At 38.2% G+C, this 21,316-nt stretch overlaps 1 protein-coding gene across 5 annotated transcripts in view; it reads left to right on the top strand.

The window, feature by feature from the left end:
- The window catches only part of Dpp10 (dipeptidyl peptidase like 10), a 1,470,448-nt gene that overhangs the window by 1,082,002 nt on the left and 367,130 nt on the right, over positions 1 to 21,316 (top strand). The window contains exon 1 of one of the 5 annotated variants that reach the window (XM_076941054.1): positions 18,296 to 18,588. The exons of the other annotated variants lie outside the window; for them this stretch is intronic. The gene's annotated coding sequence lies outside the window, so the exon portion shown is untranslated. Of the gene's footprint in view, positions 1 to 18,295; positions 18,589 to 21,316 lie in introns of those variants that run through there. 5 annotated transcript variants of the gene reach the window in all.

The raw sequence follows: 21,316 nt of genomic DNA, 5'->3' as shown, positions 1-21,316 counted from the left end.
TATCTAGTTGTTTGTGGAGGTCCTTTCTCCACTTGGACTTGAGCTTTGTACATCAGATAAGAATGAATCAATTTTCATTCTTCTATGCCCTGACTGCCAGTTGAACAAGGGCCATTTTTTCTTTTTTTGTTTTTGCCACTGGATAGTTTTGACTTCTTTGTCAAAGATAAAGTGACCATAGGTATGTGGGTTCATTTCTGGGTCTTCAATTCTATTCCATTGATCTACCTGCATGTATCTTTACCAATACCATGTAACCACATGGTATTTTATCACTATTGTTCTGTAGTAATATTTACCCTTTTCCTTGAAAAAAGGGGAAAAGACAGATAACAAAACAAATAAAATGTTTGTAAATTCTATAGATACAATCATATCCATTAAGACTACATTTTAGCACATCTGAAAACATAGTCTAGAATGTTCACCAATGTCTGTCCCCTGTTATTGCAGAACCATCTTTTACGTTACTATTCATTTGGTAGAAATAGAAGGCCATAGTTAGTAGTGAAATGCCATGTTTGGGCTGAATCCCTTTGTCCCTCATGCAGAATAGGTACCTGGAAAGTCATTTATTTGTTTTATTGAAGCCAGGGTTGGTAATCTCAACTCATGCAGGTGTTGATTATTTATTTGAAAAGCAAGCCAACTTGCCTTCAATTGGGACAAGCTGGGACAGTTCCTTCAGATGAACTCTATTATAGTCAAATTGTTCCATCTGTTTCCCCTGAATAAAAGAAGCCTCCCTTGCTGCTAGTCAGAGAAGAAGGGCTCCTTGACTCAGAACCAGATGCAGGCTGTATTGCACTGCAGACCAATTACAGTCTTGGCAGCCTGCGAGGCTCATGGGGTAAACTTTTTTTTATATAACAATTATCAATATCAGCCAATTTCTAAGAATGGGCAGAAATAAGCAGTCATGGCTCCAGGATGAGTTTTCTATCTTCCAAAGATTCTCTGGCTGACTGCCATGGAGAAAATGCAGGAGATATGGCTGACATTTCATATGACACTGGAAACCTACTAACTTTCCTTCTACTTTGCTTGTTTGGGGTTTATGTAGATTAATTATGAAATATTGAAATAGGATACTATTTTAGTGATCTATGGTCATCTATCTTCCATGTGATATTTCATTTCACATGTGTATGTCTGTGTTAGTATTGTATCTGGCTTCTATGTACATTTTCTAGAGCTACTTACATGTTGGCATATTTTTTACTTTTCTAATAGAACTGTGGATGAGGGAAGACATCAGAGATGGTTCAATGGTTAAGAGTGACTTCCTGCAGAGGACCAAGTAGAGTTGCCCTCACTCACAGTGTTGCAGTTTACAATGGCCCTTAACTCCCGAATGCCCTCTTCTGGCCTGATGGACACCTGCATGCCAATGCCCACATCCTCCCACAGTCACACACATATACATAATTTGAAATAATATAAATCTTAAAGAGATATGCTTGGAGAAGAAAGAGAGCATCATAATGATGAACTGGTAGCTTAGTGTACACCTGGAATGACTGGTTGACTTCTGTTCTAATGGGCGGTTAGATCATGTGTGGGCGGTTGTGGGTCCTGTTGGGCGGAGGTGTGGATCCTGTGGCTCTGGGGAGCAGAAGCATGGAAATTTGACTGAGTTCACTTAGCACCTGGTAGACTCTACAGGTCTCTGCCTGGGCATGGGGAGACCTCAGTTTGGAGTCACACAGGGGCAGGGCTTCTGAGAGAGGATCTCCAGGTCAACAGCTGACCTAGAGACCAGTAGTCTCTATCTTTGGGCCCCCAGACACTGCTGAGAGCTGTGGGAAGAACAGAGATGCAAAGGCATAGGGGCTGGGCTGGCCCACAGCCGAAAAGAACAAGGGGAAGTGCCACAGCCAAAAAGAACAAGGGGAAGTGAAGCCCCAACAGCACCCCATGGGTTGAGACTCTTGGTTACTGGGACTCCCTTAGCTGGATTAAGGTTTGACTAGCTTGGTTGAATTGGCGGGCCTCCATGGCTGGAACACAGAGAAGTCTTCTGGAGGGAGATTAAGCAGCAGCTTGGTAGTCAAAGGCCTTTTCCACGGTTCCCCACATTGGGGCCCCAAAGACAGGAGGAGGAAGTCAATAGTTTTAAAGGGTTTATTATCATGGCGGATGGTGGATGAATCTGGCTTACCCCTGCACCCCTAGAGGGCCTTCAGTTAATTACTTTTTGTAAGGAGGGTCTGGGAAGGAATACTTAAATGGCTACACCCTCTGGCCTTCAGGTATCTCATTAATATGAAAATCCCTTGAGGCTAAGGCCTATAGTCATGCTCTCTACCTGGGCTAGGTGACACAAACCACTTTGGGAGGAGCTGCATTGCCCTACATGACTGAAAGGTGAAGATCAATGGAGGTCAGGAGCCTGGGGTCTGGGAGCATGGCAAAATGTATGCTGTCCCTCACAGGGTCTCCATCCATTTCTTGCCAGTGCTCTACCAGAAACCAAGCTATCCTTTTCACAGTCCCGCACTGTTCTGTTGTCTGTGTGTTGGGACTGAAGATTCTGGGAGGAGTAGAGTTGGAATTTATGGTACTATGTGGTAATACTTTGTCCTTGAACATAGAAATGTCAAATCTTATCATTATCTAGCAATTTCTACAATTTGTGACCTCAGGAGGATCAGCCTTCGAGGAAAATGCCTATTACAAATATGTTTTATTCTATTATCTACAGAGTGTCTGTAATATAAAAGAAGAGTTCTCCTAAGTTGTCAGAGGGCAGCTAGGTATTTTTTAAGTTAAATTGAAGTGAAGGTTTTCCTTTTCTCAAAATTTGAAACTTAGTACAATATTTCTTTGAAAATTATATGAGACAGAGTATATATGTGAAAATAAGAGGCTCGGGGTTACCAAGAACCCTCCCATCTCATAGTGAGCATCTACCATTGTTAGTCAATTCAAACAGGATTAGAAGACAGCAGAGGTTGCAAGGACTTTTGTTCTTGAGCCAGAGATTCTGAGGCTATAAGAACAAGTCATGGTCTGACCACAACCTTCAACACAGTGATCCCTCACATAAGGAATTGACTTGTTTTGTAAAATTATAGTCAATAAATATTGATTGTCTTCCAAGAAACTAACAAACTCTTTGAATATAAATTATACTTAGAAAGGTCTTTAAGAATTATAGCTATAATTTGTAAAATAATCTATCACTAGCTATACAAACAAAATTCTGGAGAGATGTTGCAGTCAGTGGTTGACTACACTTGCTGATAGTGCAGACCTACCTCCTACCACAACTTCACTAATACTGCACTAAAAATAGACTCAGCCCTTTTAGAAAATATTAACTATATCATTAATCACACTTTGAATCTGAAATCAACTTAAAAACACACTTCATAGGAAATATAAATCTCATAAAACTCTACTTGTAAAATTTTTGGTTATATTCAATCTCTATAGAATATTCATTAATTATAAAAGTATTTACTAACATGTTTTATTCTACGATTGTTACTTGAGATACAGGTCATCAATTAATAAATTAAGGAATGCTAACTTATCCCCTTTGCAGGTAACACACTAGAGTATGCCCAGTTAGTAAGAGTAACATAAAATAGTGTTTAGCAATCTGCATAACATTTATTATTTTAGGTAATATCAGCATAACAAAGCCCACAAGTATGGTGTAAACTTAGGGCTTAACATAATAAAAGCATTAAGGATAGTATCTTTGTGTATGATGGAGATTAGACTTTAATTTATTATTTTAATGAAAACTAGCATAGTTTTTGGAAATTAATGGTGATATCACTTAAAATCTTTATACTAGGAAAGAGGTTTAACAAGAAAACAGAGTAGAAAATACCAGAAATGTATCTCTATTTAGGAGAAAATTGCATTTATGGTCTGTCTGAGAAGCCATTTTGTAACTCTGGAAGCTATCTAAAGCTTGCTATTTCTGAAAGATAATTTAAATGGAGAATTGTAGTTAATATCAGTCCCTTTAATCTCTAGTGTAGTAGAAGCTAATCCTCCTTAAACGCTAGCCAACCTAGAAGCTCACCTGAAACTTGAAATTATGGTTGACAAATATCTATACTTGAATACGTACACCCATTCCAAATTTCAGGTTTGGGTATTCTGATCACTGATAGTTGTTTTTGATAAGAAAAGGGATGTTCGTGGTGTTCATCCATATACCATTGCAAGTCTGTCCAATAATTCTTCTAAACACTATCTAATGTTGTTTCTGTATGTGCACTAGGGGTTATACCTACACTGAAAGCTCTGCTTTCCACTACTCCCTGGGGTATTAGGATAGTCCACCTTGTCTGATGGACCTACCAAAAACTGACTATCGCTCTAGAACTCTGATAACAAGAGCAATAGAAGGGAGGGATCTTTCCTTGAGGGAAAAGGCCATGCAGGTGTACAGAAATTTATATCCAGGGAGAGACAAAAGTAGAACCTAGAGAGAGGCCAGAGAAAATTAATACCTCCAAGGACACACCCAAAATAATATCCTTCTACCAGGTGGTTTCTGGCCCCTGTCTCTCTCTCTGCCTTCTGTAAATACCATCACACAAATCTCCAAATGCACTAGCTATATCAGTTATGATTTGTTTCTAGAGATTTCATTGCAGACGTTTGTTCCCAGAGGTGAGCTTTGCTAGCCTTCTAGGCCTTCAATTCAGGCAAATTGTGGGTGAAGACTAACAACCATACTGCATTAATATAATTAAGTGTACATGCACAGACACTCATGCACACTTAAACTGGGGTGGCATAGATTTGTAATCCCAGTTTCTTAGAAGGCTGCTATGTACATGATCAGTCTGGGCTACTTAGTAAAATCCAGTCAAAACATAAGTTGTGACCTCAGGATCAAATATTTTTGAAGCATGCGTGATGCTCTAGATTGTTACCAGCACTGAAAATAACAACAGTGGAAAGCTATGGAAAATCCATCAGTAGCAACAGACTAAAAGTTTCTCTTTGATAAGAGTAAAGCAGGAAGGCTAACCTTCATTCCTTCTATTCACAGTGGCGTTGTGAGTTTCTGATGAAGGAAAAGGAGGACTGGCCAAGAAATAAAAGCTATCCAGTCAGAATCTTCAAAAATTATCTGTGTGCAGGATATGAACTTACATATTTACAACTCTGGAAACAAAACAGAATTTTGTTGGGAGTAATTTTAGATAAGAGCAAAGTTGGACAAAACAAATTTCACACAAAGTCGTTTGCATTTCTAACCACTATCAAAGAACAAGTGTAAAATGCAAATAAAATCATTTCATTAATAGATTCAAAAGGTGAAAATACATTTTTGTATGTATGTGGAATACATTTTATACATGTGTATGGTGTGTGCATAATATGTGCATGTGAGTATGGATGTTTAAGCCTCTTTCTGCATGCATGTTGGAACCAGAGGAAGATATTGTCTACCACAGTCCTTTGGGACAGGTCTTGCATTGAACTGGCAGTGTGATATTTCATCTAGATTAGAAGTCAGGGTCTCTTCTTCCACAATACTAAAGTTGCAGGACCATACAGACATTCACATAATTTTACATGGGTGCTGGGCATTCACATTCAGATTCTCCTGCTTTGCAGAGTTAATGTTCTTACCCCCTAATTCACCTCTTCAGCCCACAAAAAGATTAAACTACTTAAGTAAAGGAAAACTGTGTGCACTGAGAGGTACAAAACCTTTCTGAGAGAAGCCAAAAGCAACCTAAGGAAAGGAAAAACATGCCATTTTATAAATTGAAGACAATGCTTTAAAATCTGGATTATTTACATAAAATATGGATTATTTACAAAGCAATACATAAATTAATACAGTCTGCCAAATTTAAATAATGTTGTTTTCCTTTTTACATAAACTTGCTTGCCCTAAATGTATATGCCTAAAAAGAATATGGAATATCAAAAAGCAAAGCAAAAGAAAATGAAAGAACAAAACAAATTAAAACAGTCAAAATAACCAGGAAAATGAAGATAAGAGTAGAAGACTCCTTACTGGTTTCAAACATCAGAAAGAATGTAAACTGCTGTTCTCTGAACATGACATTACTTTTGCGTACATGAACTCAGGCAATATAAATTTCCTATACAAAACCTGCAGGAGATAAAGCCCATGAGAATTCCAGCATGGAGCAAATTTCTATCCCTGGCTGAAGAGTGTCTGGCAGCTCATGACTTCTGGGGAAAGAGAATGAATTTTCTTTGGGATATGGCCACTGGCAGGTTGCCCATGAGCCAGTGGATAACTTACACTCATGTGCATATTGGCAGTGCTAACTGAACTCAGTGGGTTATTTAAAACATAAAGAAAACAGCAGACATGAAGCTGGGAGCAGAATAGACTGGGAGAAGGCCAGGAATTGGAGGGAGGGAGTGCTGGATGAAAATTATTAAGATGCATTGTATGCACCTATGAAAATTTCTAAGAATAAGCTTTAAAACTCTTAAAATTCTGATCATAAAGCTTAAGCAATTGAGATAGTGGGATACTGAGACTCAAAAGCCAATGGGAAAGGATGGAGAAGTCCAAAAGGAACTGAAAATCCCCCAGAACAGGGGAGCCTTTCCAAAAACCAGCACTAGGAAAAGTGAGGATTTGTATGAAACAAGATGCATCCTCATCTTCCCCCACAGAAAAGCTAACAGGAGTCAACCTGTGAGCTGAGTGGAAGGCAGAAAACTGTCAAACTCCTACATGAAAACACAAAATATAAAATTGGCAAGTTCATTAATTATATACTGTGGCAAAGGCATCAGAAGCAGTGATCATGTTGACCTATGAAAACAATGTAAAATATGTGTTAAAATGTAATTAGCAGATGAAGAGATAGCTTAGCAATTAAGAGTGCTTTCTGCTATTTGAGAAGACAAGACTTCAGTTCCTCATGATGTCAAGCATCTCAAAGTTGCTTTTAACTCAAGCTTCTAGCTTGTGCCAGTACGGCACTAATGTTTGCATATCACACCCACAGAGAAGTAACTAAAAAGTAAAATTAATTAAAAACACTAACAGAATAATCAACCAAAGCACAGGAAGACATTTTATATATGAAAAGATTTAAATTATTAATATGAAGATATCATCCAGGGTACCAGACAGAGCATGTAACAGTGGTAGTTCTTCTAAGGTACCCAGGTTCAATTCTCAGCACACACATGGCAGTCTACAGTAAAAACGTTGGAATGGCCTGAAAAAGTCAACCTTTCAAGGTGAAAACAATTTGGAGATGGGTTGTGGTGATAGTTATTAAGCAGTGTAATTCTACTTACTATCAGATTTTTTTCCAAAAAGGTATATGTGTGTGTTCTACTATAAAAAATAAAAAGTAGAATATATTGAGAAAAGGAGGTTCAAATGAGAGGGAAAATGAAAGAAAGAAAGAGTGGTGAAAATCATCCAAATTCATTCTGTATATTCATGAAACTATCAAAAAATAAAATGGTCTGAAATGCAAATAATTCCTTTAAATGAACATGCAGGCAATTCTTGATCAAATATAAGACCAGAACGCCTTAGTAGAATGACCCATCCCCTGATATTATTTAGCCCCATAAAGTGCCTCAACATATTCTCTGACCTTGAGAGATGAGTTTGTTCCAGTCTAGCAGAAACAGACTTTTTTTTTTTTTACATGATCTTGTACTCTAGTCTCCTGAGAGAGATACTGAGAAACTCAGCAGAGCCTGACAGGTCAGGCTGCATTAGAACTTGCCATGTTCAGAACTTTGTTACTGTCCACAATGCAACAAATGTTAGTACTATAAGAATGGGCAGCAGCTGCCCTACTTCTGCTACTCTTAGGTCACCAACCAAGTGTAAGTGAGATACATATTAGAAGGGTATATGGAGTCCCCTGGGGTCCATTTCAACTCTCACTGCTGACTTCTATTGAACCTTTCTCCTATAAGAATAACATGTCTACCTTTATTTTGATCATATGATACCAGAAAGGTTTAATTGTGTGGGATTATTATTTTTTTCAGTAGGTAAAGGATAATTTAGCCAATAAGAACTCAGTGTGCAAGCATGAGGTTTCATGTTCAAATCCCCTGAATTCAAACAAAAAGCTAGACACACATTGTAATTTCCAGTTTGGAAAGGCTGTTTCAGGATGTCCGCTGAGGTTCTCTTCCAGCCAATGAAAGTCAGTATTGTGATGATAGAGCAAAAATAAACACAAATTAATAGGCAGATGTCTTCTTGTGGTTGGTGTTAACAAATGCCACTCACTCCCATACAAATGTTCCCAATCCATATTTTCTTCCAGATTAGATTGTCATGTGATTCTTTCGTTTTGTATTTTCTATGCAAAAAATTCCATGGAAAAGCAATTAGCAATTAGTTGAGATGAAGGCATCCAGTGTACTAGCTTGCTACTTCTCTGTTCTATCAGAACAGGTGGCACAGAACAAAGCCCCTGTGCACAGTTTTGACAGCATACTGAGTCTGCAGAGACAGTTGTCTCCTATTTTATTACAGCTTCCAGCTGTGTCACAGGGAGAACATGAGGAAGTTAGCATACAGGATAAGCAAGGCAGGGCATGCAGCTTGAACCTCTTCTCTACCTAATGATGTGTATAGCAAACACCATATTTTAGAAGACACGCAGGGGGGCTTGTCTTTGCGATGCAGAAACATAATGTTCAGGAGAATGTGCATCATATCATGTTTTCTAGGAGGAGAGGAAAGAGACAGAAACAAAATGCCTAAAAGTAACATCTGTTTTCTCTGTTTCTTTAACCTCCTTTCAACCCAGAGAAGTAAAAAGGCAGCGACAGTTTAACTGGGCTGCTCTGTCAGGTCCAGGTCTGTGGCTGTTGCATAGAAGTGAGCAACTTGCCATCTGTGCAGACAGGTGGCTGGAATTAAGTGGGATACAGAAGACTGGGGAAACAGAATGATGCAAAATTAGGAAAAGTCAGCAAGTGTTTAGCAAAAGGGAAGATGCAACTTGAAGTGAGGGTAGAAGCAGCTCTCAGCATGCTTCACAGTCCGCTGACTAGCTGTCAGCAACATGTTAAGCTCTAGTGAGAGAAAACACTGTTTCTTTTGTGTTCCCATGATGGACAACTAAAGATCAACCAAGGCCACTTTAATGGTTTGTATCATAGCACAATGAATTATTTATTCACTTATGCCTTGTGATTTAACAGTGACTTTTAGCTTCATAAAGTATTGTATTAAAAAGCTAAAAACAGGATAGTGTGATGGTTCTGTGAGAAAGGGGTCCATGTTAAGCCTGGTTAACTGAATTATGTTCTTGGAATCCACATCCTGGAAGGAGGGAACCAATTCCCAAATGTCATCTTCTGAATGTCACATGCATATGTTGGTATGCCCAAGCACACACACACACACACACACACACACACACACACACACACACGAGAGCTGGTGGAGAATGAAAAGAAGGAAGGATATAAGAAATTCATAAACACTGGAAGGTAACCATGAGACAGATAATTTGGCTGTGTCTGCTGTATATGGCTGAGAATCTTTTAGATATGCAGAACCCATATACACAAAGCTGGATGTGGTGATGCAAGTCTCCAATTTCAGAACTGGGGAGGAAGAGACAAATGGATCCTTGGAACATTCTGATGAGTTCTAAGCATAGGAGAAACTCTCAAAAAATGGTGGCCAACAAAAAGGATGATACTTGAGGTTTACCTTTGGTTTCTACCATCCACATGCATGTGTTACATGTACCTGAACACATACTTGAAGCTCTGTAGAAAGGCCACCTGTGCATAGGTAGAAGGATATAATGTTAGCATCACTGAATTACCAGTATTACAAAGACTGATTGATTTGGGATTCTAAACCAAGTGTTTTTTAACTACTCTTCATGCAATGAGAACTAAAGGGGCTACAGATTCTCTGGAAAGTCCTCTGGTTGAGTCAGATAGCTTGAATACTGTTTTATTACGTCTTGGGTAAGTTGTAAAGGCCCAATTTTCTCACCCCAGCACCAAATACTGGGTAGTTATTCAAAGCATTATTAGGCAGGTTTGATATCCATTGTAATAACATTTGATCCTTAAAAATATTTGGAGCTTGTAACTTTATTCCGTTTTCAAATGAAAAAAAAGTCACCCCCAAATTAACTGTTGAGATTTAGAAGGTTCACAAGTCACCTAGAATTATGAAAAACATACTGCTTCTTTCACTATTATATGTTTACATAAGCATAGACAATAACACAGTTTACACTGTTTAGAGAGAATGCACAACTCAGACAGGGTGGACTATGAAGAACATTCAGTAAGGAAGATTTAGTTAATTATGATCAAATGTGGGCTGATGACAGCAGTTTAAGGAAAACAACAGGATCTAGCTTGAATTTATTTTCACTCTGGCTAGTTAGCTCAGTGGGTAAAAGTATTTGCTACCAAGAGTGATAACCCAAGTCTAGCCTCAAAGACCCTCATAGCAGAAAAAGACTTACTTCCTCAAGCTGTCCCCTGTCTTCCAAATTTACAGTACCAGTATACTATGTGCTGCTCTTCTCCAAATATAATAAATAATAACAAATATATATTATACATAAACAAATACAATAAAAATAAATTTGAATTATTAATATTCTAAAAAATATATACTTAACACATTTGCATTCTCACAAGAAGTGATAGATTGTAAACAGAAGACTTAAAGGTTATTCTTATTGGCAGAACTCTCCCATAAAATGTGTTGGTCCTTGTCAAATCTGGTAAGTTTATCCCAGTGAAATACTTGAGGATTCACTGGTGGTCCATAGTTCTTTCAATGCTTCCAAATGGGTCTTCTCTATCATCTCAGACTCATCTGCTGTCAACTCACATTTCTCACCGTCAGGAGAATGAGTTCCTGACTGCACATCCTGGCAAAAGTGTGTATTTCTCCTGGCAAGCATCTCCAGTCTGCATCCATAGTCCTGAAGTTTTATGCAAAAGACTTTTCTCCATGGGTAACTTAAGTAGATGGCAGGTGGTAGGACTCCAGATGCACTTCACAATGCATTTCTAAAGCTGTTATGGTCTTCAATAGTCTTGTTTTCCATATGAGGATCTGACCAAGCTACTCACATACTTATTATACTACCGTTTTTACTTTAAACTTGTAAAGTTGTACTAAAGTTTCCCATGTGAGGGGATGGTAATTTATGGTGTATAGAAGAACTGCTTTAGTTAATAACAACACCCTGTTTAGAAACAATAACAGCCAACACTACACCACATGCTGTAGATAGACTGTCTATGTTCCTACTCAAACTTTGTTTGTTTGTTTTTGTTTTTCTTTATTTAGAAATGAGTTTTTCAGGAACTGACACACACTAACCACCATTCAGTCTTTGGCCTGAATGGATGTGTTGTGACTGTTGTTAGACTTCCTACCTTGTTTTCCATGCCACGACGGACTGTCAGTCACCTTTGGAATTGTGAACCAAATAAACCCTTCCTTTCTCTCTATTATTTTGTGACATAAGTTTCTTTTCAAAGTAATAGAAACTAGAACTTAGCAGTTAAGGAGGATACCCAGCATTGGCCAACTCAAGCTTCCATACACATGCCTAGTGGTGTCCACCCACTTACAAATGTACAGGCATGGGACACATGCACATATGCCCCCTAGCCAAAACAGATAGTTTAGTAGTGAAAAAATAAATAAAAGGCTAAAGTGTCTCCAGGTTCTGGAGGCATCTGCTAATCAAAGGAAAGGCCAAGTACTCACAAAATGATTTTAGTTAGATGGTACTGTTGATTCATTTTGGCATCATCCTCAAGCCATACATGCCTACATTTTACTGATCTGTACTACAAGTGTTTTGGGTGTTAAGTCTTTCCATCTCAGAACATCTGGTACTTACAAAAGACTCATCTAGTTTCCCCTTATTTCCTGTCCAGAAATAGAACACAAGAACACTGACTTAGCCATGCCTTCTAGCTGATCAGCTTCCTTTTCAAACCAGACTCTTTGCTCATAACAGCTTGTAGTCAGTTATATGGTATTTGAGACAGAAGACAGAACACAACTAAATCTACTATGTAATTGTGGAATCATCAGTCGTTTTTTATTTGTTTGTTTGCTTCTTTTAATCAACGTAGCTTTGATAGAATTCAAAACTTAAAGAAGTAAAAGAAAGCTTGAGCCCCACACACACCAAAAAATATATTACTGCCCAAAATTACTATCTCAATTACTCTGAATTTAGCCTTAAATCTAGATCTAGCTTCATTTTTATTATTTTGATGTGTGAGTAGACATGTGCATGGAAGATGTATGTACATGTGGCTGTGCATGAGTACCATGTACGCAGGTTCATGTACCTGTACCTAAGGATGCCAGAGGGAAGCATCACCTGTTCTACTCTGTCATTCTCCATCTCACTGCTTGGAGGGAGGTCTCTCATGGAACCTGGGGTGTTTTCCAGCTGTCCTTGTGCAGCAGCCAACAGGATAAGCAGTTATCCTGTTCCTTCCACCCTAAAGATAAAGGCATGCATGGGCCTCAGGATCCAAACTCCTCCTGCCTGTGCAACAAGGGCACCTATCTATTGATCTACATACCACTCTAGTCCCTATTTATCATTTTCCAATATTGGTAACTATCTTATAACCATTTTTTTTCAGAAAGTATTTCTACTCTTCATCTTTTAGTCCAATTATCTTTGAGAATTTGAATTTTAATCATTCCTGTTGTCACTTCTTTCAAAGTTTTTCTTAATCAATGCAGCATTTCCTCCAATTTATTCAACTAAATCAATTTTCTGTTCAATTACGTCTTACCTTATGATTTAATTACATACTTGTTGGAGTGCAGTGATCAATTTTGCTCTTTAGAGATTTAATTGAAATACGCAGAAATTGATAAATGAATGCCATTATGCATTTGAAGAGTCACAGCATCTGTTGTTTAAAAGTGTGAATTAATTTGTCAGACAACAGAACCTTCATAGCTACTTTATATACTTATGTTTACAACTTTAGAGGCAGTGGTTTCTTCTTTGCCTTTAATGTATCGCCATGCTTTCCTCTTCTATAGTCAATAGTATATGTCAATGTATTCTTTTTTAAGTAGTGTCCTGGTGTTGTAGTTTTGTAGGGTCAGAGGTCAAAAACAGCCAATGGAAAATTATGTGAGCAAGTGTTATGCCTGTCAGCTTATGGGCCTGTGACTGTGGAGGCCAGTGTTTGATGGCAGGTATCATCCTCAATATTTTTTGAGACTAAATCTCTCATGGGATCTGCAGCTGTCTAATTTTGCTAGTCTAGCTGAGCAGTAAGCCTTAGGGATCCTCTTGCCTGAGCCTCTATAGCACTGAGTTACAGATACAAGGTACAACTAGTTATGTGGGTTTTGAGAATCAAATGTAAGTCCTTATGCTCTTCCAACTAAACCATCTTCCAAGTTCATTATTTCTGCCTATTCTTCTTTAAACTGTGCTCGTGTGAGTACATAGTGTTAAGCTTTCAAAACAGATACTGGAGAATTATAAGAACATAGTTATATGCCTAAACTCTATTTTAATTTATTTTTTCATTTGAGAATCAACCGGGGATTTTCACACACTAAACACATGCCTTACCACTGAGGTGCTCCTCAAGCCCTAAATGCATAATTTCAAGGGAAAGAATTATTATAAGACATTGAAATCCTTTCTGACTAGAAATGTGTATTTTTAAAGTAAACACATTAAAACTTTCATTTATTTTGCCTTGATATATTTGAATTGTACAGTTTTTTGCTGCAGTGATTATACATTTCTTTAATAAAAGTTCTATCCTTGATCCCCTATCACTTTTTCTTTTGTCATTTTAGGTGTGTTGATACTATAAATGTTCAGAGTGTGCTTAAGTGTGGTTAAGGGGCTAACGAGGTAAAACAGTAGACAAGAGCAAGTGCTGTGTATGCATGAAGGTGTGAATTAGAATCACTAGCATGAAAGAAGTTGACTTCATGTGTGCATAACCCCAGAGCTTTGGTGTGGGATGAAGTCAGAAATGTCACTGGGGCTTACTGGCCTCCAGTGTCATGGGTTTAAGAGAAGCACTCTATATCAAAGGACTGAGATGGAAAGTATCAGGCGGGACACCTGATATTCTCCTATTGACCTTTTTTCACACATCTTACTATGTTCATTTGTTAGACCAGTTGATTATACTGCATCATGTTAGAAGGCTGCTAATTTTGAAAAGTAAACAGGGTTGTTACTTAGGATGGCATCAGATCACTTTACTATGACTAAACTTCACAGAATTCAGAGCTGATATCAAAACAGCTAAGCTTGGGGTATTTCCAACCCTACCAAATAGACATTTAAACAATAGAACATAGAATTTTTAATGAAAACCAAGGCACAGGTCATGATTAAATATGTAGAATTCATTATGTCTCTAATTTCTAAGTTCAACAAAGCATTATCTAATTTATGATTAAAGAACTACCACCATAAAATTTGAAGACATTTAATTAGTGATGTCAAAATTAAACGATTTGAGAGGTAAAAAGATGGTTAGGATTGAGTTTGAAAGCTTTTAAGTGAACAATTGGAGACCATGGGTCTAAATTTTCCCACTTACAAAGGGGCAAAAGACCCTGACAAAATAGGCATGTGCAGCTATGAGATTTTTGAAGTGAAGAATTTTTTTTTTTACAATTTTAAACCAGATGTCAACAACAATAGGGACCACAACCCTAAATTGTGAACATTACCAATTGAAAGAATTCTTTTCAATGCTACAGATACAGCTTAGTGGTTGGCAAGACTTAACTGCTCTTTTAGAAACCCTAGGTTTGGTTCATTGCATCCTTAACATAACTCAGAATAATTTCCAAGTCCAGTTTCTGCAGATCTTTTCTGAACTCCAGAAACACATGGCATGCACATGGTATACATACAGATATGTGGGCAAATGATCATATATATATAATAAATAAATTTCAATGTATTTTTCAAAGGAATTTTTTTCTAAGAGTTCCTCTTTTCATCTCCTCTCTGTCTCTGTCTCTGTCTCTGTCTGTCTCTGTCTCTGTCTGTCTGTCTGTCTCTCTCTCTCTCTCTCTCTTTCTCTCTCTCTCTCTCTCTCTCTCTCTCTCTCTCTGTGTGTGTGTGTGTGTGTGTGTACAATTATAGCCAATGGCAGTAGAGATCAGTGGACAACTTGTGGGAGTTAGTTCTCTCTGTTTATCCTGTGGGTTTCAGCAATTGAATTCAGGTCATCAGGCTTAGCTGCAAGCACTTTTACCCACTGAGCTATCTTGTGGGCCCTTGAAACTCTCACTTTGTATGAGACATATGGCCACCTGTGCAATTGGAAAGTGGGAGTCAATTTATTTACTCTTTTTATATGAAGAAAAAGCAAAATACAATTTGAAAAAAAAAAAAAAAAACTGGAGAGACAGGAGAGGTGGTTTGTACATCTGACCAAACTTTTTCTAACATATTTATTCTCTTATTTTTAGTTTGGATGTGAACTTAAAATAAATGGTCTATATAAGTCATAATGGTTCTGACTTACAGGTCTTTAAGAACAAAAACAGAGTCAAATCTGCATGTGTATATATGTGCAAACATGCATATACATGTGTAGGCATGTACATATGCAGATGTGGGTGTCTGTCCTCTTCTGTATGGAAGCCAAAGTCAAAGCCAAGTGTTTCCCATGGTTACTTTTTTCCTAATGACTTTTGTAGACAGGGTCTCTCACAGAGCCTGGAGTGTACCAATCTGTTAGGGTACTGATCAGCAAGTTCCAGAGTGTAGCCTCTTTATAATTCATCAGAGCAGAGATTACAGGCATCCACAGGCATACTCATGTTTCTACGTGGATTATGGAGACCCGAATTCAGGTCTTCATGCTTGTAGTTCATGCCCTTTGGCATAATAATTTTCTGCATGGTCCCATAAGCAACTTTTATGTTGTGAGAAACGTGGACCCCCTACTCCATAATCATAAGACCTGAGACTCAGAGTTTGGGGAATGAGGCAGCTAATTTTACAACCTGAAAAGGCCAAGTCAGTGTAGGATGCTGACGGAGGCAAAGAACAATATAGATAAACTGTGCACTGAGCAAGCCACTCCTCACTGCTCTCAGCTGAATAATCAGCTGCTTCAGTCTTCCAAATCAGCTACACCTTACCTTTCCTCTGACACTCATTTGCCCTTTTCTCAACAGAAGCTGCATGTCTTTGTCAGCTAATAGCTCAGCTTCAAACTTAGTCTGTAGGTCACAAGGCAAGGTGGCTCCCAGTACTTTTCTACTCTAAATTTCTAGTTTAGGTGGTGGAGGACACTTGAGCAAGTGGTGGTGTTAGGTAGTCACACTGGCAGCAGGGACCTAGTGTTTTCTCTTCATCTGTAATTAGACCTACACTGACTTATTGGGAAACACTGTCTACCATGACTGGAAAGCTCCCTGAGCTTGGTGCCAGATGGAGGACTCACTGTCTCTGCTCTTCTTCCTCTTCTGGGTGTGATCTTATCTGCAGAGTATCTCTAAGCACAAGTGCCTGACATTAGCTGCAGGATGACCCTGTGCAGAACTTCTTGCAAGTGCTGTATGAGTCAACATACAACTCCAGCTCATCTCTTCCCTCTATATGGTACTTAATTACTGTGTTAAGACCAATCAGTTTTTCCCACCCGTAACCCCAAGAAACCTCTCCACAAGTTCTTGGAACTCCTCTTTATGTAAATAGAGCATGTCAGCCCTAGCCAATAATGTATATGCACCATGTAAATCCCTATCCACTCCTCAAGATCTATATAACCTTTGCCCACCCCAAATAAAGATGAGTTATTCTGTCTCACTGAAGCTGATCCTGCTAAACAATCAATCCATGGGTATTCAGCCCAACAATCCCCCAGGAAGAAGGGAAAGTCAATTTTCTTTATTTTTTGATGTTGGTTTGGTTTCATTTTGGTTTTATTTTAACAAGTAATCAAAAGAATGTAATGATTGTGTAAAAATTGCTGCTATTCACATTTTAGTCCCAAATCGGATAGACATCACTCTTTGAACAGTTGCCAACAAGCCCGTTACTTATGCAGTTGTTCTTTAGCCTGGGAAGGGCCATTCATACATTTGACTTCTGCATGACTTAATATTAACTGCTTACAATTAAGATTCCTTTCTCAGATGTCTCTAAGTTCTGTCAACTTGACAGTTAAAGTTAACTAGGAAAGTGGGTTACAGCTAAATAGGAAATATTACTGTAGGCAAAGAAGGTGCTGTCTGATGACATCTTATCTCTTAGATTAGTGGTGTGCTTAAGTTTACACATTCCAAAGCTATTTTGCTATATTGCTCTTTCATTTTGAATCTTTCCCAGATAGTGGAAGACTGTTAGGTTAGACATAGAGATGAACAGCGAATAGAAATTAAGGTGATTGAAGATAGTACAAGATTGGGTGACTCAGGATCTGCAACATGCCAACTCTACATGATCTCAAAGTTCTAATCAGACTTGAAAAAATTTCTGCCCTGGGAACTACAGTAGAACAACAGTTAGTTCTCGTACAGCAGGAGTGAGATGGTTGATGAGCTTCACTGTTAATTGTTTCCCCGCAGAATCACCAAGTTGAAGTTGCTAAGGCACAATCAAATGTGATAAAACATTAAAACAAGAGGTCAAAACACCTACTCTTGGTATAACAAAAAGAAACAAAATATTGAAGACAACAAGAAGAAAATAGTTGGCTGCACCATCAGTTCCCCAACTCCATGCAGCCAAGCTTGGAGAGAGATGCCTTTTGGTTGGGGAAGAAATAAATAATTAAGTTCAACACTTACACTTGTAACTGAGTACTGAGCAAAACCCCATGACCCCAACTAGCCGACCAGTCTGTACAGACTGTGATGTGTTTATAAAAAGAGAAAGAGAATGTGTTCTATGGGTGTGTGGTGGTGAGGTATGGGGAAGGGGATGTTTCAGCCGGCCCATGCTGAGGCATCTCTCCTCCCCAGGGACCAGCCACACAACAGTATAGTATAGAATAGAGTTTATTCAGAGTATGGGGGAAGGAATTAAGAGGGTAGTAGAGTCAAAGAAAGGGAGAGAGTGAGAGAGAGAGAGAGAGAGAGAGAGAGAGAGAGAGAGAGAGAGAGAGAAGGGAAAGGAGAAAGGGCGAGGGGACAAAGGGATCGAGAGACTAGGAGCACAAGAGAGTAAGAGAGCAAGAAAGAGATTGAGAGGGAGGATGGGGCAAGCCGCCCCTTTTATAGTGTGCCAGGCCTACCTGGCTGTTGCCAGGTAACTGTGGGGCGGAGCATACCTGCCTGTTGCCAGGTAACTGTAGGGTTGGAGTTTAGACTGAATGCTAACAGACTGAACCTGAGAATTGTGTTAGGCGAGATTTCTAACTGAAGTATCTCTACCTTCTCCAATATCCTGGCCTCCATGAAAGCAGTCTGCACTGCCTAGAAAACAGGTCATAAAAGCTAGCGCGAGGCTGTGATTGTTGGCTCATAGCCAAGTGGATCCTCACTAAGAGCAACCACCCAGCACCAGCTGAAGGCATCGCATACTTCCAGAACCTAAAGTGGAGACCTGTCTATGTCTTCCCTCCTTCTGTAATTATGTGGATCTTTTTAAGGTAAACTTTGTTCAAAATAATCTTAAAATGGCTTCTCCTTAACTATACGAAGTTGTTAAAAACTCCAAAAAAGGGATTAAAGCTAAATAAAAAAAAGTAAAAGTGTTGAAAGGGATTACATGATCAAATATTAAATGACTGCTATAAGAGATCAGATGATGGAGTTACTATGTGAGGACTTCTAACGAACTGGACTATAAGGATGCTTTAAAACATATGTAAAGCACAAAGAGGACCTGGGGCATGTCTAAGTGCACATAAGGAAATCAGTAAGGATAGGTAATGTATGGTGTGGGTAAAAACAGACGATGAAGACCATCTTATCTGCTATTGGCTGATAATAAACAGGGAGATGTATGGTGAATGTTATGCTTTCGTTTTAGGGAGGATAAGTCTTTGGTTCATGACAGACAAGGAAAGTAGTTATGTAGAATTGGAAGACATATAAAATGGGAACCATTGGAGGCTAAGAAGTTGTCTTATTGAAAACCATCTAGGTGTTATAAAGAACAGTATTTATGTAGGAGCCAATGAGGCAGAGTAGTGGAGAAAATCATAAGGATTAGTATCCTATATTAATTATTTTTCCTGCTGCTATTCATGAAAATCACCTGATAAAGCAATTTAAGATGGGAACGTTTATCCTGGCTTACAGTTCACAGAGGACAGAGAGCATTACGGAAATGAACCACTGAGACAACAGGAGGAGGCTCTTTGGTTGAACTGAATCCATCAGGAAGTAGCAAAGTAAGAGGGAGTGGAGCTGGGTCCCTAAAACCAGAAAGGCTAATTTCCAATGACCTGCTTCCAGTAGTAATACCTCATGTGGAAAAGATTCCCCAACCTTCTCACACAAGGTTACTAACTGGAAACAAAGTGTTCAACCGTGTTAGTTTGTATAGAATTCTGATCATAACATATCCATATCCAATTTGAAGACAGGGATGTAGCTGAAGTAGCCACAGAGTCAAGGCATTTCCTTTCAATCTACTGAGTTTAGTGTACACTTGTTTGTAAATCTCCTCAAGAATCAGTCAGTATGGTGTCAGTAAAATAAATGATCACTTAGAGAAGAATGGGTAGAAAAAAATTGAAGGCAATAGTTGAGCTTTGAAGGGACCCGCAGAGAAGATGGGACCTGCTTGAAGAAAGAATCCTTGAGCGAGGCAGAGGTTCAAAGGCAAGAGACAAGTCCTTGAAATCCTTCTGCTCATTTTTGTCTCACTCTGAGAAGTTGAGTTAGGGGCAACTGAAGATGGAGAAGCACACATTGGAACTGGTAATTGTAACTCCACAGGGATGCTGGCAGTTTCCAGTTTCAGGAGAGACGGAAACAACTATACTTTAGCAGGTCTGGAAACTAGTGAGCAATGAACACAGTGACGTATTAATCTGTAACATAAAGAAGTTTGTGTGAGCTAATATTGAGTAACTGAAAAAGTTTGAGATACAGGACACCTAGAAGAATAGATTTATTATGCTTTCCAATGAAGGGAAATATATATTATGAAAATATGTCTAGTTGGTCAAAAGCAGTAAAAATCAAAAATATTTAAGAACCCAGAGTAAAGAGCATTGATTTTACCGAGGGGAAAACAATATATATATTTAAAACAATATATATTTCCTCTTCTAAAAGGTTTGCAGGAAAAGAGGATTGTGAACTTAATAGTAGATAAAAAAGATGAAGCTTTTTCTTGTAGATTAGGGAGTGGGGGTCTTCTGAAATAGGAAAAAAAAGTCCTGCAGCTGTTAGGAGTGGTTTTCACTAGTTGGATGGGCTCCCTGCTGTGTTCCAATCATGAATGGCTTTGAATCTTTGATTGATCCTTGTGTTGCATAATTAAGGAATGAAATCTTAACTCAATATTTAATAAATCGTTTGTGAAATAGTTTGACTTCTGTGAAAACAGTCTATTATGACATTCTTTAATTTTTAGTTTTGATTTTCCAGTACATTGGTTCTGTGTTCTGTGTAACAATATAGAATGATACAGAAAGCTTTTTTATAGATATAAAAATACATTATTTTAAGTTAAGATCGTGTTTGAGTTAAATGCCTCAATAAACGTTTCAATTTCCTTTTTTGCTCATAACTTTTGTAGTTTTGAAAGAATTATTTATATATAGGTTTAATATTATAATTCAATATTAAGCAAGCAAATTCTGTTGCCCAAACTAAATGCATACTTGTATTTTTAGTAACTGATAAAACAAGCATCAACTTATGAGGTGACTTTATGCTAATCCACATAAAGCTTGAATTTTTTCAGCTGTTAGCTTCCTATAAAACCACCATGGTAACACGTTAATGGATTGGGATTTATTACCTGATACTGTCTGTGAGAACATTTTAAAAATTGAAAGCATCTTGGAGAAGGTGATAGATATTCTATATTAGTTATTTTCTACATTGCTGTGACAAAAATATTGGTCAAAAAGCAACTTAAGGAAGAAAGTGGTTTATTTTGGTTCACAGATAAAGGGTATAAGTTTATAATGCTTGTAGGAAGACATGGTGGCAGGGGAGTGAGTCAACTTGTCATGTGCATCCACAGTCAGGAAACACAGAGAGATGAATGCTCACCTACCATAGTTTCTCTTTTTTACTTTGGTTCAGCCCATGAGTAACTCTAATGTCAAGTAACCCTAATAGATGTTATTTAAGGTTATTCTAGATTCATTCAAGTTTATGATTAACATAAATCATCATAATTACATCCATTTA

This window comes from Arvicanthis niloticus, chromosome 10 (genome assembly GCF_011762505.2).
Source record: "Arvicanthis niloticus isolate mArvNil1 chromosome 10, mArvNil1.pat.X, whole genome shotgun sequence".
NCBI lineage: Eukaryota > Metazoa > Chordata > Mammalia > Rodentia > Muridae > Arvicanthis > Arvicanthis niloticus.
This window is presented reverse-complemented; position numbering and strand designations above follow the sequence as displayed.